Source organism: Hyla sarda, unplaced genomic scaffold (assembly GCF_029499605.1).
Source record: "Hyla sarda isolate aHylSar1 unplaced genomic scaffold, aHylSar1.hap1 scaffold_913, whole genome shotgun sequence".
Taxonomy (NCBI): Eukaryota; Metazoa; Chordata; class Amphibia; order Anura; family Hylidae; genus Hyla; species Hyla sarda.
Window position 1 is genome coordinate 13,070 of NW_026610942.1, and position 14,516 is coordinate 27,585.

Here is a 14,516-nt window from a genome sequence, read left to right on the forward strand (position 1 = left end):
ACACCTGATAAAAGAGGAACACCGCTGGTTAAAAAGCCATTAACAGAGACTTGACTAAAACAGGATCGGTATAAAAGCATGATTCGGCTTAAAATCGTTTCAGGCACTGCCATCTTTTTAAGAACTAAAAACAGGTATTCATGGGAGACCCTATCAAAGGCTTTTTCAAAGTCTAAGGATAAAATTGCTACAGTTTGATTTCTATCCTTAAAATACCATAAAACATCTCTTAAAATATTTAGGGATTCAGCTATAGACCTTCCAGGTACCCCACAAACCTGATTTGGGTGAATTAATTTATGAATAAAAGGTTTAAAACGGACAGCTAATAACTTGGCTAAAACTTTATAATCGACATTTAAAAGTGTGATGGGGCGCCAATTTTTTAGCATATCCTTTTCACCCTTTTTAAAAAGTAATGATACAATCCCCCTCCTCCAGGAAGGGGGAAGTTCATTAACAATAAAAGTTTCTTTATACAATAAAACCATATCATCCTTTAAAATATCCCAAAAAGCTAAATAAAATTCGATGGGTAAACCATCTTCCCCAGGGGCCTTCCCACTAGAAAAACTTTTAAAAACAAATAAAAGTTCATCTAAGTTAAGATCACGGGATAAAACCTCCTGGTCTAAAACATCTAGCTTAAAATCAAGGGAATTAAGAACATGTTCTAAAAAGGATGGATTAAGATCTTTCTTATTAAAAAGAAGCTGGTAGAAGTTAAAAACTGCATCTAACATGCCTTTTGGAGTGGATTCACCCTCAAGGTTTTGGATGATATCCCTCCTATTCATCACTTTTTTAAAAAAGAAACGGGAACATTTCTCGCCCTCCTCCAGGTGCTGCACATGTGAGTTAAAAATGATTTGTTTCCCTTTCTTTTCTATGGCATGTTTTATTTCAGTTTTAAGGTTTAAAATATCATTTTCTACATCCATACCAGCTTCTTTCAATTTAAAAAGTACATTTAAACGCATGTTAAGAACATAAAACCACTGTTTTTCCATTTTTGCCTTCTTCTTACCTGCTTTGATAAAAAAAAATCTGATTTTAGATTTGGTGCCCTCCCACCAGTGCAGCATAGGCTCGTGGGGTTTTCTTTGTGATTGCCAGCATTGGTAGGTCCGCACAAACTCCTCTTTTATCTCAGGGTCCTCTAGGAGTGTGGTGTTTAATCTCCAGAGGCCCCTTTTTGCTTTTTGCTCCCCCTCTAGCTCCAGGCCCACCAAGAGGAGCTTATGATCAGAGAAGATATTCTGCTCGAGCGTGCATTTCAGGGGTTTAAAAGCTCTAGAGGAAAAAATAAAATCGATTCTGGAGCTCACTCTTCCATTGGACCATGTGGCGCCTGGGTCCTCCGGCAAGAGATCCTTCCAGCAATCTTTCAAATTAAAATCATCAATAAAATTTTTAAGCAGGTAAGAAGTGCGGTCTTTACGATTAATATCCCCACCCTGCCGGTGTTCCCCATCACGTATGCAGTTAAAATCACCTCCCACCAGCAGGGGGGAAGACCCAACACAAAACAGTGGTAAAATTTCAAATAGTTCTGCCCGCTCCTGTTTATCAGGAGGGGCATACACATTTAAAACACGAATTAAAAGTCCATTAAAATATAGATGAATTAAAAGAGCTCTGCCAGGCACAATCTCAGTTACTGTATGAATAGAAAAGGACTGGCCTCGGCAGAGCAGCCCAACACCCACAGAACGACAGTCATTTGCACCGGACCATATGGATGGGCCCAGCTTCCAGTCTTCTTTTAAGTCTTTATAGTCCATTTTACTAGGGATTCCACATTCTTGTAGCAGGCAAAGGTCAAAGTCACATGTCTCTAGATAAGAAAATAAAGCAGCCCTGCGATCAGGGCTCTTTAAGGACCTCACATTGAGTGAGGCAATTTTTACAGGGATAGGCATAGTTTATGGAGAGTCCGTGCTTGGAGAATCAAAGTCAATAATAAGCTGCGTACCGTCATCCCCCGCCTGCGGGGTCATCAGCTCCTTGATGTTCTGAGGGTCGGAGCTTGAGATCGATGATGCCCCGACCCTGAGCTCGCTCTCGTCCGAACTACGGCACGCCGCTTTCCTTTGAATGTCTTCCTCTTCTTCTTCTCTTTGTCTTTTAAATGTCACACTGCTGTCCATATCCTCTGTGTTGCTCTCACTCGATGTAATCTCTGGCCCCCGGCTGATGGATCTGCGTCTTCTTTCATCATTTGACGACTGGAACTGCTGCACAGGGGCCTGTGAGGCCTCTTTTCCGGAACCTTTGCCGCTACCTTGGGAAGTTTTCATCGCTTGTTCCCCAGCAAGCGTTGCTGAGGACTGTTGCTCCAACTTCCCCATCGATCGACGATGGCCAGTTTTACCCACCGGGTCCACTGCTGGCGGGGCAGCAAACCCTGGTTTGGCGCCACTTGTCTTCTTGGCCCTGTCCTGTATAGGCGGAGTAACAGGACCGGGCTCAGACCTGGCCACCTGGCTCCCCTTCCGGCGGGCTTTCACCGGGGCCTCTTCGTCCGGAGCAGGGCGACCCTGGGCCAAGCCAGTACCTGGCTTATGCTGCAATTTTGGGTCCACTTTTGCCCCCACCGAGGCCCGTCGGCTGCCACCCGCCACAGGTGAGCCCCCTTCAGAAGTTTCGGCGGGCTCTTGAGCCAGGTAGGAAGTCGATCGACGTCTTTCAATTTCCCGGGCAGTAAACTCGATCACCCGCCCGGGCTTCGTGGAATCCCCATGGCCTCCCCCTAGCACTACCACCGGTGGGCCCCCCGATGGAGCACCAGAGGTCTTGGGCCTGGACCCATCAGTACCTGCCATCTGGGGTTTGGGCATCTTAAAAAAGGACGTCTTTTGTCCTGTCCCCTCTTTGGGTGGGCCCAGCCTTGACCCACCCATCGTAGTTTTTGCTTTATGGGGACAGGAATTAAAATCGTGATTTTCCTCTCCGCAGAGGTTGCACCTTATCGTATGGCTACATCTTGAGGCTATGTGACCTTCTTGGCCACACCTATTGCAGCGAATCACACGCTCCGCGCCGCAGGTCTCCTGGGTGTGGCCAAACCTCAAGCAATTTCGGCAATACATAGGCATTTGAGGATAGAACAGGAAGCCCCGAACTCTCCCGATGGCAAAATTTGGGGGCGGATGGCAAAGACCCCCAATACCACCGGGATCCTTACGGAGCTTGACCCAGAACTTCCTCTTGCCGTTCCAGAACCGCACGGAGTTCAAGATTTTGTTTGCGAATCGCACCTCTTCGCAGTATCGCCGAAGAAAAGTGGCTATATCCTCCGTGGTCACATGAGGGCTGTGCATAGCCACCACCAACGGTATATGTTCCTCACCATAGAGGAACTGGAACGAAAGACCGTCGAGTCGATCGTCCCTCTGGTCCGCACCAGACAAGGTTGCATAGATGTTATCGCAACACGCCGTGGCCGTGAAGGTGACGGTATACAGGCCACGGCTTTCCTGGTCATTTAGACACAGGATGTCCTCCCTATTGAGGCGGAAGTAGTCAAGAAGAATCACCTCCGCAATGAAGCGGAGGTTCTTCAACTGACGATGGCTCTCCGACACCTCTATGCGGATGGTATTTCGCATCGACATTTCCCCAGAGGGGAAAGCCCAGGAGAACGGCATCTTCCACACCCAGGGACTAAGCCCCTTCCCCAATAGCAGCAGGGGCTCGGAATCCCGCTATAAAAGCGGAACCCTTACCCAAGGCAGAGGTCGGGGGTACCCTAGGTGCTTCCGAAGCTACAGGTAACGCTCAACGTACCGAAAATGCCTTCTGAGATACAAGGTCCCAGAGACAGGGGGATCGCAACCCGTTGTCCGTGGACTAAGCCCGCTCCCCAATAGCAGCAAGGGGGTGAAGTCCCTCCGTAAGGAGAGACAATCCCCCAAGGCCGAGAAGCGGGGTACCACAGACACCTTCCGACCAGACCAAATGCAGATACTACACTTGATCTTAGCCAAAAGGCCGAGAAGCGATAACCGTGAAAGGGGCGGGCCCAACAAGGTCCCCTTCATGGGCACTATCACTGCTTGCTGTCAGGGAGGCTGCCAGACAATTTTCCATGCACACTCTGGGCTGGGGGGCAGTCAACCACCAGTACACACAGCAGAACCTAAACCCATACCATTATTGCTAAGCAGCAAGACAGGGGCCCATTGCACTCCCACGGGGCCTTTTTAAATGCAATCCATAACCCGGATTTGCCAGGAACCCTTCTTACTCCTCCTACTTGCATGTGACACTGGGCTTAGGATCTGCATAGGAAACACACACACAAGCACACACCTACCTTTGTTGCCTGCAGATGCCTCCTTGGCTGTCCCCAAACGGTATCAAACCAACACCCACGGGAAGCTGTAAGCATAGAGGACATGCCTGCACCCCATTGGACTTACCTGTGTGGGTTAAATCCGGGTTATTTGACAACCTATGGCGGTGATGGTTCTGCTCAGGCAGAGCAGTGCTGATGCTCCTCATAAAGCTGTCGCTGCTGTGAAGGTTCTAGGTGACATCACAAATCCCTATGGTTACATACACAACAAAGCTGGGTTGTTGTTGTTTACACTCTGCAAGGCCTGTGGAAGTGAGTGACATCATAGCACTGTAGTTCTGAGGGTTCAAGATGGATGCAACAATCTCCTGTTGCTTCTATGAAGGCCGTAATAGACGACATCACCAAACAGCTCCATAGTCACATACACAGCAAAGGAGAGATGTTGTTTACACCTAGTGATGTCAGTGGTATTGAGTGACATCACAGCACAGTGCTAAGGCTCCTGGGCCTGGACACAGCAGCGGCTGCAATATCTCAACGGAGAATACGTTTATATCTATGTGTGTGTGTGCGCATATATATATATATATATATATATATATATATATATATATATATATATATTTCTCCGCCGAAATCACTTTTAAACCCATTTCCACCTTTTTTTCCCTTCTCTTCCTCTTACTTTTTTTTCACGTTTTTTTACGTTTTTCTCCTTTTCGCCTCTTTTCTGGGCGTATTATTCTTCTTTTTCTTCTTTTTTTTCGTCTAATGCATACCCCATCAGTGCAGCAATGCTTATTCAATACCGCCAGCAGATGGAGACACTGGGGGATAATTTTCTAAGGATTTATACTGATTTTTCCTGTCTGAATTTGTCGCACAGAAAGTTGCAGGCCAAATATGTGTGACATTTCTGCGACTTTAGCTTCTAGAGCATTTTTACAACATTATACATAGGTGCTGAATACATAAAAAGCGACTGTTCAGCGACAGACAAGTCGCATCGGCTGAAAGTAGGCCAGAATGTCAGTCCATGTTGGAGCAGGTTTAGATACAGTCTAAAGCATAGATCTCAAAGTCTGTGCACAGAATTTAGCAAGGGCCTCGCACCTTCTGATGCATCAGGTAGGTGCACAATAGCATAGCCTAACCCTCTGTACTTTGGTCTATATTGATGCGGGACATAGACAGCCAGCTGATGACCAATCCATTAGTGCAATGGATGGCTGGAAGCATTTGTCTTTGCCTTTGCAATACCACAGAAGCAATGCATGGTCAATGTACAGCAATGACACACCTGTGTGAACAGCCAGGAGACCCCCCCCCCCCCATGTTATGTTACATAGTTACATAGTTAGTACGGTCGAAAAAAGACATATGTCCATCAAGTTCAACCAGGGAATTAAGGGGTAGGGGTGTGGCGCGATATTGGGGAAGGGATGAGATTTTATATTTCTTCATAAGCATTAATCTTATTTTGTCAATTAGGAACATTCAGCACCCACCCGCTATCAAGGCAGCTGCCTATCATGTCATGCCCTACCTGCACAGGTGTGCTGGCTACTCAAATGATCCAATTAAGGAGGCCATTTAGTCAGCAGCAGCAGAAGTCCTCTGCCTGGACGCTCCAACAGGGGCCAGACACAAGCAGAAGCAGAAGCAGCAGAAGCAGCAGCAGCACCACCTTTTGTTTTTTGGCTGCAGCAGCAGCAAGGCCCACAGGGCTGGCTAGCTGGCTAGCCAGCAAGCAGGTAGCAATGAAAGTAGGAATCTTTCTTTTTAACCCTGTAAGGGGGTGGTGCACTGTACCCGAAGATACTGCCATATCGGGTCAATGCATAGGGCGACGGAAGCAAGCTTCGAAATCGGCCCCCGTTCTCAAAAATCCATTTAATATATGGTCCCCAGATAGGGGACGTATCAGATATTAAACTGATAAGAACAGATACTACACTTGATCTTAGCCAAAAGGCCGAGAAGCGATAACCGTGAAAGGGGCGGGCCCAACAAGGTCCCCTTCATGGGCACTATCACTGCTTGCTGTCAGGGAGGCTGCCAGACAATTTTCCATGCACACTCTGGGCTGGGGGGCAGTCAACCACCAGTACACACAGCAGAACCTAAACCCATACCATTATTGCTAAGCAGCAAGACAGGGGCCCATTGCACTCCCACGGGGCCTTTTTAAATGCAATCCATAACCCGGATTTGCCAGGAACCCTTCTTACTCCTCCTACTTGCATGTGACACTGGGCTTAGGATCTGCATAGGAAACACACACACAAGCACACACCTACCTTTGTTGCCTGCAGATGCCTCCTTGGCTGTCCCCAAACGGTATCAAACCAACACCCACGGGAAGCTGTAAGCATAGAGGACATGCCTGCACCCCATTGGACTTACCTGTGTGGGTTAAATCCGGGTTATTTGACAACCTATGGCGGTGATGGTTCTGCTCAGGCAGAGCAGTGCTGATGCTCCTCATAAAGCTGTCGCTGCTGTGAAGGTTCTAGGTGACATCACAAATCCCTATGGTTACATACACAACAAAGCTGGGTTGTTGTTGTTTACACTCTGCAAGGCCTGTGGAAGTGAGTGACATCATAGCACTGTAGTTCTGAGGGTTCAAGATGGATGCAACAATCTCCTGTTGCTTCTATGAAGGCCATAATAGACGACATCACCAAACAGCTCCATAGTCACATACACAGCAAAGGAGAGATGTTGTTTACACCTAGTGATGTCAGTGGTATTGAGTGACATCACAGCACAGTGCTAAGGCTCCTGGGCCTGGACACAGCAGCGGCTGCAATATCTCAACGGAGAATACGTTTATATCTATGTGTGTGTGTGCGCATATATATATATATATATATATATATATATATATATATTTCTCCGCCGAAATCACTTTTAAACCCATTTCTACCTTTTTTTCCCTTCTCTTCCTCTTACTTTTTTTTCACGTTTTTTTACATTTTTCTCCTTTTCGCCTCTTTTCTGGGCGTATTATTCTTCTTTTTCTTCTTTTTTTTCGTCTAATGCATACCCCATCAGTGCAGCAATGCTTATTCAATACCGCCAGCAGATGGAGACACTGGGGGATAATTTTCTAAGGATTTATACTGATTTTTCCTGTCTGAATTTGTCGCACAGAAAGTTGCAGGCCAAATATGTGTGACATTTCTGCGACTTTAGCTTCTAGAGCATTTTTACAACATTATACATAGGTGCTGAATACATAAAAAGCGACTGACTGTTCAGCGACAGACAAGTCGCATCGGCTGAAAGTAGGCCAGAATGTCAGTCCATGTTGGAGCAGGTTTAGATACAGTCTAAAGCATAGATCTCAAAGTCTGTGCACAGAATTTAGCAAGGGCCTCGCACCTTCTGATGCATCAGGTAGGTGCACAATAGCATAGCCTAACCCTCTGTACTTTGGTCTATATTGATGCGGGACATAGACAGCCAGCTGATGACCAATCCATTAGTGCAATGGATGGCTGGAAGCATTTGTCTTTGCCTTTGCAATACCACAGAAGCAATGCATGGTCAATGTACAGCAATGACACACCTGTGTGAACAGCCAGGAGACCCCCCCCCCCCATGTTATGTTACATAGTTACATAGTTAGTACGGTCGAAAAAAGACATATGTCCATCAAGTTCAACCAGGGAATTAAGGGGTAGGGGTGTGGCGCGATATTGGGGAAGGGATGAGATTTTATATTTCTTCATAAGCATTAATCTTATTTTGTCAATTAGGAACATTCAGCACCCACCCGCTATCAAGGCAGCTGCCTATCATGTCATGCCCTACCTGCACAGGTGTGCTGGCTACTCAAATGATCCAATTAAGGAGGCCATTTAGTCAGCAGCAGCAGAAGTCCTGTGCCTGGACGCTCCAACAGGGGCCAGACACAAGCAGAAGCAGCAGAAGCAGCAGCAGCACCACCTTTTGTTTTTTGGCTGCAGCAGCAGCAAGGCCCACAGGGCTGGCTAGCTGGCTAGCCAGCAAGCAGGTAGCAATGAAAGTAGGAATCTTTCTTTTTAACCCTGTAAGGGGGTGGTGCACTGTACCCGAAGATACTGCCATATCGGGTCAATGCATAGGGCGACGGAAGCAAGCTTCGAAATCGGCCCCCGTTCTCAAAAATCCATTTAATATATGGTCCCCAGATAGGGGACGTATCAGATATTAAACTGATAAGAACAGATACTACACTTGATCTTAGCCAAAAGGCCGAGAAGCGATAACCGTGAAAGGGGCGGGCCCAACAAGGTCCCCTTCATGGGCACTATCACTGCTTGCTGTCAGGGAGGCTGCCAGACAATTTTCCATGCACACTCTGGGCTGGGGGGCAGTCAACCACCAGTACACACAGCAGAACCTAAACCCATACCATTATTGCTAAGCAGCAAGACAGGGGCCCATTGCACTCCCACGGGGCCTTTTTAAATGCAATCCATAACCCGGATTTGCCAGGAACCCTTCTTACTCCTCCTACTTGCATGTGACACTGGGCTTAGGATCTGCATAGGAAACACACACACAAGCACACACCTACCTTTGTTGCCTGCAGATGCCTCCTTGGCTGTCCCCAAACGGTATCAAACCAACACCCACGGGAAGCTGTAAGCATAGAGGACATGCCTGCACCCCATTGGACTTACCTGTGTGGGTTAAATCCGGGTTATTTGACAACCTATGGCGGTGATGGTTCTGCTCAGGCAGAGCAGTGCTGATGCTCCTCATAAAGCTGTCGCTGCTGTGAAGGTTCTAGGTGACATCACAAATCCCTATGGTTACATACACAACAAAGCTGGGTTGTTGTTGTTTACACTCTGCAAGGCCTGTGGAAGTGAGTGACATCATAGCACTGTAGTTCTGAGGGTTCAAGATGGATGCAACAATCTCCTGTTGCTTCTATGAAGGCCGTAATAGACGACATCACCAAACAGCTCCATAGTCACATACACAGCAAAGGAGAGATGTTGTTTACACCTAGTGATGTCAGTGGTATTGAGTGACATCACAGCACAGTGCTAAGGCTCCTGGGCCTGGACACAGCAGCGGCTGCAATATCTCAACGGAGAATACGTTTATATCTATGTGTGTGTGTGCGCATATATATATATATATATATATATATATATATATATTTCTCCGCCGAAATCACTTTTAAACCCATTTCCACCTTTTTTTCCCTTCTCTTCCTCTTACTTTTTTTTCACGTTTTTTTACGTTTTTCTCCTTTTCGCCTCTTTTCTGGGCGTATTATTCTTCTTTTTCTTCTTTTTTTTCGTCTAATGCATACCCCATCAGTGCAGCAATGCTTATTCAATACCGCCAGCAGATGGAGACACTGGGGGATAATTTTCTAAGGATTTATACTGATTTTTCCTGTCTGAATTTGTCGCACAGAAAGTTGCAGGCCAAATATGTGTGACATTTCTGCGACTTTAGCTTCTAGAGCATTTTTACAACATTATACATAGGTGCTGAATACATAAAAAGCGACTGTTCAGCGACAGACAAGTCGCATCGGCTGAAAGTAGGCCAGAATGTCAGTCCATGTTGGAGCAGGTTTAGATACAGTCTAAAGCATAGATCTCAAAGTCTGTGCACAGAATTTAGCAAGGGCCTCGCACCTTCTGATGCATCAGGTAGGTGCACAATAGCATAGCCTAACCCTCTGTACTTTGGTCTATATTGATGCGGGACATAGACAGCCAGCTGATGACCAATCCATTAGTGCAATGGATGGCTGGAAGCATTTGTCTTTGCCTTTGCAATACCACAGAAGCAATGCATGGTCATTGTACAGCAATGACACACCTGTGTGAACAGCCAGGAGACCCCCCCCCCCATGTTATGTTACATAGTTACATAGTTAGTACGGTCGAAAAAAGACATATGTCCATCAAGTTCAACCAGGGAATTAAGGGGTAGGGGTGTGGCGCGATATTGGGGAAGGGATGAGATTTTATATTTCTTCATAAGCATTAATCTTATTTTGTCAATTAGGAACATTCAGCACCCACCCGCTATCAAGGCAGCTGCCTATCATGTCATGCCCTACCTGCACAGGTGTGCTGGCTACTCAAATGATCCAATTAAGGAGGCCATTTAGTCAGCAGCAGCAGAAGTCCTGTGCCTGGACGCTCCAACAGGGGCCAGACACAAGCAGAAGCAGAAGCAGCAGAAGCAGCAGCAGCACCACCTTTTGTTTTTTGGCTGCAGCAGCAGCAAGGCCCACAGGGCTGGCTAGCTGGCTAGCCAGCAAGCAGGTAGCAATGAAAGTAGGAATCTTTCTTTTTAACCCTGTAAGGGGGTGGTGCACTGTACCCGAAGATACTGCCATATCGGGTCAATGCATAGGGCGACGGAAGCAAGCTTCGAAATCGGCCCCCGTTCTCAAAAATCCATTTAATATATGGTCCCCAGATAGGGGACGTATCAGATATTAAACTGATAAGAACAGATACTACACTTGATCTTAGCCAAAAGGCCGAGAAGCGATAACCGTGAAAGGGGCGGGCCCAACAAGGTCCCCTTCATGGGCACTATCACTGCTTGCTGTCAGGGAGGCTGCCAGACAATTTTCCATGCACACTCTGGGCTGGGGGGCAGTCAACCACCAGTACACACAGCAGAACCTAAACCCATACCATTATTGCTAAGCAGCAAGACAGGGGCCCATTGCACTCCCACGGGGCCTTTTTAAATGCAATCCATAACCCGGATTTGCCAGGAACCCTTCTTACTCCTCCTACTTGCATGTGACACTGGGCTTAGGATCTGCATAGGAAACACACACACAAGCACACACCTACCTTTGTTGCCTGCAGATGCCTCCTTGGCTGTCCCCAAACGGTATCAAACCAACACCCACGGGAAGCTGTAAGCATAGAGGACATGCCTGCACCCCATTGGACTTACCTGTGTGGGTTAAATCCGGGTTATTTGACAACCTATGGCGGTGATGGTTCTGCTCAGGCAGAGCAGTGCTGATGCTCCTCATAAAGCTGTCGCTGCTGTGAAGGTTCTAGGTGACATCACAAATCCCTATGGTTACATACACAACAAAGCTGGGTTGTTGTTGTTTACACTCTGCAAGGCCTGTGGAAGTGAGTGACATCATAGCACTGTAGTTCTGAGGGTTCAAGATGGATGCAACAATCTCCTGTTGCTTCTATGAAGGCCGTAATAGACGACATCACCAAACAGCTCCATAGTCACATACACAGCAAAGGAGAGATGTTGTTTACACCTAGTGATGTCAGTGGTATTGAGTGACATCACAGCACAGTGCTAAGGCTCCTGGGCCTGGACACAGCAGCGGCTGCAATATCTCAACGGAGAATACGTTTATATCTATGTGTGTGTGTGCGCATATATATATATATATATATATATATATATATATATTTCTCCGCCGAAATCACTTTTAAACCCATTTCCACCTTTTTTTCCCTTCTCTTCCTCTTACTTTTTTTTCACGTTTTTTTACGTTTTTCTCCTTTTCGCCTCTTTTCTGGGCGTATTATTCTTCTTTTTCTTCTTTTTTTTCGTCTAATGCATACCCCATCAGTGCAGCAATGCTTATTCAATACCGCCAGCAGATGGAGACACTGGGGGATAATTTTCTAAGGATTTATACTGATTTTTCCTGTCTGAATTTGTCGCACAGAAAGTTGCAGGCCAAATATGTGTGACATTTCTGCGACTTTAGCTTCTAGAGCATTTTTACAACATTATACATAGGTGCTGAATACATAAAAAGCGACTGTTCAGCGACAGACAAGTCGCATCGGCTGAAAGTAGGCCAGAATGTCAGTCCATGTTGGAGCAGGTTTAGATACAGTCTAAAGCATAGATCTCAAAGTCTGTGCACAGAATTTAGCAAGGGCCTCGCACCATCTGATGCATCAGGTAGGTGCACAATAGCATAGCCTAACCCTCTGTACTTTGGTCTATATTGATGCGGGACATAGACAGCCAGCTGATGACCAATCCATTAGTGCAATGGATGGCTGGAAGCATTTGTCTTTGCCTTTGCAATACCACAGAAGCAATGCATGGTCAATGTACAGCAATGACACACCTGTGTGAACAGCCAGGAGACCCCCCCCCCCATGTTATGTTACATAGTTACATAGTTAGTACGGTCGAAAAAAGACATATGTCCATCAAGTTCAACCAGGGAATTAAGGGGTAGGGGTGTGGCGCGATATTGGGGAAGGGATGAGATTTTATATTTCTTCATAAGCATTAATCTTATTTTGTCAATTAGGAACATTCAGCACCCACCCGCTATCAAGGCAGCTGCCTATCATGTCATGCCCTACCTGCACAGGTGTGCTGGCTACTCAAATGATCCAATTAAGGAGGCCATTTAGTCAGCAGCAGCAGAAGTCCTGTGCCTGGACGCTCCAACAGGGGCCAGACACAAGCAGAAGCAGAAGCAGCAGAAGCAGCAGCAGCACCACCTTTTGTTTTTTGGCTGCAGCAGCAGCAAGGCCCACAGGGCTGGCTAGCTGGCTAGCCAGCAAGCAGGTAGCAATGAAAGTAGGAATCTTTCTTTTTAACCCTGTAAGGGGGTGGTGCACTGTACCCGAAGATACTGCCATATCGGGTCAATGCATAGGGCGACGGAAGCAAGCTTCGAAATCGGCCCCCGTTCTCAAAAATCCATTTAATATATGGTCCCCAGATAGGGGACGTATCAGATATTAAACTGATAAGAACAGATACTACACTTGATCTTAGCCAAAAGGCCGAGAAGCGATAACCGTGAAAGGGGCGGGCCCAACAAGGTCCCCTTCATGGGCACTATCACTGCTTGCTGTCAGGGAGGCTGCCAGACAATTTTCCATGCACACTCTGGGCTGGGGGGCAGTCAACCACCAGTACACACAGCAGAACCTAAACCCATACCATTATTGCTAAGCAGCAAGACAGGGGCCCATTGCACTCCCACGGGGCCTTTTTAAATGCAATCCATAACCCGGATTTGCCAGGAACCCTTCTTACTCCTCCTACTTGCATGTGACACTGGGCTTAGGATCTGCATAGGAAACACACACACAAGCACACACCTACCTTTGTTGCCTGCAGATGCCTCCTTGGCTGTCCCCAAACGGTATCAAACCAACACCCACGGGAAGCTGTAAGCATAGAGGACATGCCTGCACCCCATTGGACTTACCTGTGTGGGTTAAATCCGGGTTATTTGACAACCTATGGCGGTGATGGTTCTGCTCAGGCAGAGCAGTGCTGATGCTCCTCATAAAGCTGTCGCTGCTGTGAAGGTTCTAGGTGACATCACAAATCCCTATGGTTACATACACAACAAAGCTGGGTTGTTGTTGTTTACACTCTGCAAGGCCTGTGGAAGTGAGTGACATCATAGCACTGTAGTTCTGAGGGTTCAAGATGGATGCAACAATCTCCTGTTGCTTCTATGAAGGCCGTAATAGACGACATCACCAAACAGCTCCATAGTCACATACACAGCAAAGGAGAGATGTTGTTTACACCTAGTGATGTCAGTGGTATTGAGTGACATCACAGCACAGTGCTAAGGCTCCTGGGCCTGGACACAGCAGCGGCTGCAATATCTCAACGGAGAATACGTTTATATCTATGTGTGTGTGTGCGCATATATATATATATATATATATATATATATATATATATATATATATATATATATTTCTCCGCCGAAATCACTTTTAAACCCATTTCCACCTTTTTTTCCCTTCTCTTCCTCTTACTTTTTTTTCACGTTTTTTTACGTTTTTCTCCTTTTCGCCTCTTTTCTGGGCGTATTATTCTTCTTTTTCTTCTTTTTTTTCGTCTAATGCATACCCCATCAGTGCAGCAATGCTTATTCAATACCGCCAGCAGATGGAGACACTGGGGGATAATTTTCTAAGGATTTATACTGATTTTTCCTGTCTGAATTTGTCGCACAGAAAGTTGCAGGCCAAATATGTGTGACATTTCTGCGACTTTAGCTTCTAGAGCATTTTTACAACATTATACATAGGTGCTGAATACATAAAAAGCGACTGTTCAGCGACAGACAAGTCGCATCGGCTGAAAGTAGGCCAGAATGTCAGTCCATGTTGGAGCAGGTTTAGATACAGTCTAAAGCATAGATCTCAAAGTCTGTGCACAGAATTTAGCAAGGGCCTCGCACCTT

At 46.5% G+C, this 14,516-nt stretch overlaps 4 non-coding genes and 1 pseudogene across 4 annotated transcripts; all 5 read right to left on the reverse strand.

The window, feature by feature from the left end:
- Window positions 1-3,926: 3,926 nt before the first annotated feature.
- Window positions 3,927-4,005, reverse strand: LOC130349380 (U2 spliceosomal RNA; annotated as a pseudogene).
- Window positions 4,006-6,099: 2,094 nt separating this feature from the next.
- LOC130349429 (U2 spliceosomal RNA) lies at window positions 6,100-6,290 on the reverse strand. The gene has a single exon (XR_008886753.1). It is a non-coding gene; the product is annotated as a U2 spliceosomal RNA (small nuclear RNA).
- Window positions 6,291-8,369: 2,079 nt separating this feature from the next.
- On the reverse strand, window positions 8,370-8,560 carry LOC130349373 (U2 spliceosomal RNA). The gene has a single exon (XR_008886710.1). It is a non-coding gene; the product is annotated as a U2 spliceosomal RNA (small nuclear RNA).
- A 2,078-nt stretch (window positions 8,561-10,638) lies between these two features.
- Window positions 10,639-10,829, reverse strand: LOC130349383 (U2 spliceosomal RNA). Its single transcript, XR_008886711.1, has one exon. It is a non-coding gene; the product is annotated as a U2 spliceosomal RNA (small nuclear RNA).
- A 2,078-nt stretch (window positions 10,830-12,907) lies between these two features.
- LOC130349384 (U2 spliceosomal RNA) lies at window positions 12,908-13,098 on the reverse strand. Its single transcript, XR_008886712.1, has one exon. It is a non-coding gene; the product is annotated as a U2 spliceosomal RNA (small nuclear RNA).
- Between the last annotated feature and the right edge of the window lie 1,418 nt (window positions 13,099-14,516).